Below are 6,000 nucleotides of genomic sequence, written 5' to 3'. Positions count from 1 at the left end.
TTCTCAAAATCAACCCCGGGTGATTGAGTGTATCCTTTTGCCACGAGCCTTAGCCTTGAACGTTGTAACCTCTCCGTTAGCTCCAAGCTTACATTTGTAGACCCACTTGCATCGAACAGGTTTAACACCTTTAGGTGGGTCTACGAGGGTCCAAACTTGAATTTAACCCATCGTGTCCATTTTGGATCTCATGGCCTCAAGCCACTTATCTGAATCGATGCTAACATCGCTTCTCCGTATGTCTTTGGATCATTTTCCAATTAACTAGTCAGTCCCAAGAATCCGTACCTATCAGGCAGTCATGATTCCCTAGTCGACCTACGAAGGACTGGAACACTATCAGTGGAAACACAAGTTTAAATGATGTTTCATTATTCTACTGAGGTGCCTCACCTGTTTCCTCAAGTAGCACTTCATCGCGTTGGCTATCTGCATGAAAATCCTTTTTCAAGAACACTATGTTTCTTGAGATAAAAACGTTTGCTCAGACGGATCATAGAAGTAGTGCTAAAATTGAAAACTGAGAAGAAGTGGGAACCTTCAAGAATCAAGAAAACCAGAACTTGGAAGAGAAAGAAGTAATTTTCTCTCTTCTTTAGCCCAAATATACTTTGTATATATACATAAGGAAGAAAGGGGGTACAACTGCCTTTTAACTAACTTTCCTAACTAAGCCCCAAAAATATAAAATGGATACTAGAAAACGCATGAGCTAAAAATGCATTTTTATAAGTAAAGAATGATAACAACAAAGCACTATTCCATCTTTGTCTTCAGGCTTCTTCAAATCAGTTGCTACTGAACTTCTTAATTCCTAAGCTCTGATCACCTGAAATTCAGTAGCCTCCCTGCAAGTTCAGCTTGCTTTCTTCACTAACCAAGTTCAACTTGGAGCGCAGGTGCAGGAACGAGTTTCCTGGTAGAGGCTTGGTAAATATTTCTGCAATTTGTTGCTTTGACACCATATAGGTAGGAAGAATGAGACATCTTTGTACTTATCCCTTACTACATGACAGTCAATCTCCACATGTTTAGTCCTTTCATGGAAAATTGGATTCTCAGTTATGTGTATTGCTGCTTTGTTGTCACAAAAAAAGAAAACTGAAGTTGGAATTTCAATCTCTAGATGCTTGAATAAATTGTTCAACCATATGATTTCACATATGGTAGCTGGCATACTTTTGTACTCTATTTCTGCAGAAGACCTTGCAACTGTGGTTTGCTTCTTGGTCTTCCAAGAAATTGGACTTATTCCCATGAAAATACAGAACCATGTTAGAGATCTTCTAGTTGCTTGACATGCTGCCCAATCTGCATCAGAGAAAGCTTTCAGTTCTAAGTTATTAATGGAAGGGAAGAACAAACCTGAAGAGGCATTTCCTTTACGATATCTGATTAAGTGCATTGCTACACTCCAATGCTCCTGGCAAGGATTATGAACATACTGGCTTAGTTGTTGTGTTGCGTGGCAGACATCTGGTCTTGTAAAGCCAAGGTATAGTAACCTCCCTATTAATCTTCTATACCTGGAAGGGTATTGTTTTGCTTCTCCAATATTTGAGGAAAACTTCAAACCTGCAGGAAGTGGGGTGATGATAGACCTCCCCTCATGTAGGCCTACATCCTTAATGATGTCCTGTGTATACTTGTCTTATGTTATAGTTATGCCTTGTTTTGTTTTGGATAGTTCAAGGCCTAAAAAGTATTTTGCTTCCCCAAAATCTTTGATGGTAAATAAGTTGTCTAGGTACCCCTTCACTACTTCTATGTGATCCTTTGTTGCTGTAGTTATTTGGATGTCATCCACATACACAAGGAGTGCCACAAACTGTGTTCTAGTCCTTTTTGTAAACAAACAATAATCATTGCTTTGATTGAGTGAATCCTAGTACCTTTATCTTCAGTGAACTCATTGTTCCATTGTCTTGAGGCTTGCTTCAAGCCATATAAGGACTTCTATATCTACACACCATTCCATTAGGTATTTCATATCCTTATGGAGGGATCATATAAATCATCTCATCTAAATTGTCATGGAGAAATGCATTATTTATGTCTAGATGATGCAAGAACCAACCTCCTGTTGCTGCAACAACTAGCAACACCCTTACAGTCACTGTCTTGGCTACTGGTGTGAAGCAATCATTGTACTCAATTCCTTCAATTTGATTGAACCCCTTTGCTACTAGCTTTGCTTTATGCCTTTCAATGGTTCCATCTGGCTTCAATTCTGTCTTGAAAACCCACTTGCACCCTATGGCTTTCTTTCCTTTTGGAAGTGAAGAAATTTTCCAGGTACCATTTTTCTCTAAGGCATTTATTTCTTGCCTCATTGCAGCCCTCCATTCTTCCTGTTGTTGTGCTTCTTCAAAGTTTCTTGGTTCCTGTAAAGAATTCGATCTTTCCACAAAGCAACCAAGTATCTAATTTAAAGAATTATCAAAAGAAATATCAGAGTAAGCATTACACACAAAATCCTTCATCCAGGTAGGCCTAGTTATGTTCCTTGATGATCTCCTAAGTGTAGGTTGTTCCTATGGATGAGTTGTTTCATTTTCAGTCTCTATTTCTTCTATTTCTTCTTTTTGGTTGATGGCAGGTAAAGGGCATGCAGTGTCCTCAGGCTTTATGTTATGGAAAGGGAATGTTCCTTCATGAAACACCACATCTCTAGCAATATGCATTGAATTTGTGTTAAGATCCATTACCTTATAGCCTTTTTTTCCTTGTGGATAGCCTAAATACACACATTTTATTGCTCTAGGTTCAAACTTTCTCTTATGTGGAGTGACATTAGTGGTAAAGCACAAGCATCCAAAAGTTTTCAGACGAGTGTAATCAGGTCTCCTTTTATATAACATTGCATATGGAGTCTTCCACTTTAGTATTTGTGTGGGTGTTCTGTTTATCAAATAAGTTGTTGTAAGTAATGCTTCAACCTAAAATTCTGATGGCATTTTAGCTAAAAACATAAGTGACCTTGCCACTTGAAGTAAATGTTGATGGTTTCTCTCAACAATTCCATTTTGTTGAGGGTTATGTACACACGATCTTTGGTTAATTATTCCTTTGCTTTGAAAGAATGTTTGAAATTGTTGATTAGTAAATTCAGTCCCATTATTAGTTCTCACCTTCTTGATTTTAAGGTTAAACCGTGTTTCAATCATCTTACAAAAATATTCTAGCTTTTGTTGAACTTGTGTTTTGTGAAGCATCATATAAATCCAAGTTGTCCTACTATCGTCATCTACTATAGTGAGCATATAACTATAATGTGTAATAGAGTACTCATTGTAAGGCCCCCAAACGTCAACGTGTATTAGTTCAAACAATTCATTGGATCTATATTCACTAAAAGGAAAAGGCAGCTTATGCTCTAAGGGGCAGGTTTCACAGTCTCTAAGTTGTGTATTTTTGTCTACTGCAAAAGGTAAATGAGAGACATCCTTGCTTGGATGTCCAAGCCTATTATCCCATATGTTCATAAGTTCTTTCTTTCTTTCTTGATGGTTTAAAGGCCCTACACAGTTTTGGAAATGATTCATGTGGCCAAGATAACTCTGATTCCTGTGCAAACCTCGATGCTCAAGTATGCAGAGTCTTCCCATTTTCCTACCTATTGTCAATGGTTCTTTAATCAGAGGGCCCTGCACATAGCACTAGTAAGGAGTGAAAGTGAAAGTACAATTTTTTAAATCACACAACTTACTAACGGACAAAAGATTGTATTTGAGATTAGGCACATATAAGATATCCTTCAAAAGTATATATTCAGATATATGGATGTCTCTAGTATGCCTTACCTCGTGTGCAGTCCCATCAGGTAGCTTAATGAAGCTACTGTTTTTCAACGTTTGCAGAGTATAAAAAAGATTTGGATTCATACACATGTGTGCTGAGGTACCACTGTCTATGATCCAAGTATTGTTATCAAGAAACTGATCCTTTTTATGCAAGAAAGTACCTGCAAAGTTGTTAAGGTCCTCTGTTGGAGTGAGATTGAGATGGTTGTGGTTGAAATCTTGGTCTTGTAATGCCCTTTTTACTTCTGCCCTGATGAGTTTTGATAATTTGTTTCTAGCAACTGCAGGTGTACGAGGATCTTTTCCTTCACCTTCCACATGTGCATTCAACAGCTTATTAGTCTACATTTTATTGTTCTTGTTCCTTTGATCCATTAGCTCTTTATATCAATTAGGGAAGCCTTTTAACTCGAAGCAATTTTCCCTTGAGTGACCAATTTTTTTGCGGTGGTCACAGTACATTTGCCTTTTATCATTCAAGCCTTTCTGTTTGGCCCCAAGAGCCTTTTATCATTTGCCAAACAGTAAGATCACTCAATTTCATTCTTGTCCTGTGATGGTCTGCAGCAAGTGTCGTCGATGAATCCTACTTTCTGTTTGGCCCCAAGAGCGATCTTTATTGATCTTGCCCAAGTGAAATAATAGTTGCCATCAAGGGGCACTGTGACCAAACTCATACCAGGATGATCTCCTCCTTGTAGTTTCATAATTTCTATCATTTGTTGAGATTTTGAGTCTTATGCTTTTCCCCCATCAACTAACTTCTTGTCAGCCATGGTGCCCAAGATGTAGAGAAGGAAAAGAAATTGAAGCAGTAAGGTCCATAGAGTCGTTACTGCTCTGGTACCATGCTAAAATTGAAAACTGAGAAGAAGTGAGATACTTCAAGAATCAAGAAAACCAGAACTTGGAAGAGAAAGAATTAATTTTCTCTCTTCTTCAACTCAAATACACTGTGTATATATATATATATAAGGAAGAAAGGGGGTACAACTGCCTTTTAACTAACTTTCCTGACTAAGCCCCAAAAATAAAAAACGGATACTAGAAAATGCATGAGCTAAAAACGTGTTTTTATAAGTAAAGAATGATAACAACAAAGCACTATTCCATCTTCGTCTTCAGGCTTTTTCAAATCAGCAGCTACTGAACTTCTTAATTCCCAAGCCTCTGATCACCTAAAATTCAGCAAGTAGTATCCCACAGTTTCTTTCAGATATCCGACAAACCTGCATAGACTAAACCCTTAATCTAGTTTGTCCCCCACTAGCCTCTTGACGTATGCGGGATTACACCACACTCTCCAGTACTCATAAGATCACAGGCTTGCCATGCCATATCTCATATGGCGTCTGGGCCACTATCTTAGATGCAGCCATGTTAAGTAGTTTTGCCGCTGTCTCAAAAGCGTGATACCAGAAGGATGGGGGTAGTTCTGTAAAACTCATCATGAATCGGACTATGTCTAACAGGGTTCGGTTCCTCCTTTCAGCCACGCCATTGAGCTGTGGTGTTCTAGGGAGGTCCACTGAGAGAGAATTCCATTCTCTTTTAAGTAATCAATGAATTCACCACTCAAATACTCTTCGCCTCGGTCAGACCAAATGATTTTAATTTTACGGCCAGCTTGGTTTTCGACTTCAAGTCTGTACTCCTTGAACCTTCCAAAGACCTTAAACTTATACCTCATTAGGTAAACATAACCATACCGTGAGTGATCATCTATGAAGGTTATGAAGTATGAGTATCCTCCTCTAGCTGGAGCATTTAATGGTCCACAAACGTCCGCATGGATCAAATCTAAAAGACTGCTGGCAAGCAAACTTTGTCCAACAAAAGGCTCCTTGCTCATTTTCCCTTTTAGACAGGATTCGCAAGTTGGTAGGTTGTCCAAATCGTCTACCTCTAGACTTTTTGAGTCTACCAACTTCCTCATCCTATCTTTTGAGATATGGCCTAGCCTTGCTTGGCTTAACTGTCCATTCTCATGATCATCTAATTTTTATTTGTGTTGGGCAGTCATAATCCAATGAGACTATTGGAGAATATAAAGACCATTGACTAATTTACCAAGCAGATGAGAGTTATTATCAATCATCAAATAAAAGCTATTTTTATTGATCACAAATTTATAACCATCATTATCTAAAATCAGAATGTAAATAATATTCTTGATCATGCTCGATACATAATAACA

The sequence above is a fragment of the Sesamum indicum genome, linkage group LG4 (genome assembly GCF_026168435.1).
Source record: "Sesamum indicum cultivar Baizhima isolate 11 linkage group LG4, ASM2616843v1, whole genome shotgun sequence".
Taxonomy (NCBI): Eukaryota; Viridiplantae; Streptophyta; class Magnoliopsida; order Lamiales; family Pedaliaceae; genus Sesamum; species Sesamum indicum.
The sequence above is the reverse complement of the archived record's forward strand: the minus strand, read 5'-3'. Positions refer to the sequence as shown.